Raw genomic sequence first — 538 nt, forward strand, 5'->3', positions numbered from 1 at the left:
GGACGGCACAACAAAAAGGCACATGGCGCGCGCCACACAAGGACACCCGTGCTAGCCACGGGGGCCGCGGGCCCGGGGCGGGGTGGGGCGAGGCACGCACCTCTCACCCCCCCCCCGCCCAACCCCACCGGCGTTCTCGCTCTCTCTCTCTCGCCTGCACGCCTTCCCTTTTCGTGGGCCCGCGCGCCTTCCGCGCGCGCTTCTCGGTGCCGCGGCTTAGGGCCGCGAGAGAAAAAAAAGCGACGGAGGCCTGGCGGGCGGCCCCCACACCGCCCGCAAGTCGGCACGTCCGAACAAAAAAAAAAAAAGGCAACGGACCCGGCTGGCACAACCCGCCCCCCCGCCCCTGCACCGGCGGTAAACGGCTCGATCCTCACAGGACCGAGGAAGGGCGAGGCGCCGCCGCCTCGCCCGCGACAACGCTCCGGGGGGGCTCTGGGTCGGCTTCCGGTCCGTGCTAGGGCGGCCGGCCACCGCGGCCGGCCTCCGCCCCTGAAAAAACTCGCCCGCGACGCGGGTCCCCGGCTTAAGGCCGAGG

The sequence above is a fragment of the Anomalospiza imberbis genome, unplaced genomic scaffold (genome assembly GCF_031753505.1).
Source record: "Anomalospiza imberbis isolate Cuckoo-Finch-1a 21T00152 unplaced genomic scaffold, ASM3175350v1 scaffold_173, whole genome shotgun sequence".
NCBI lineage: Eukaryota > Metazoa > Chordata > Aves > Passeriformes > Viduidae > Anomalospiza > Anomalospiza imberbis.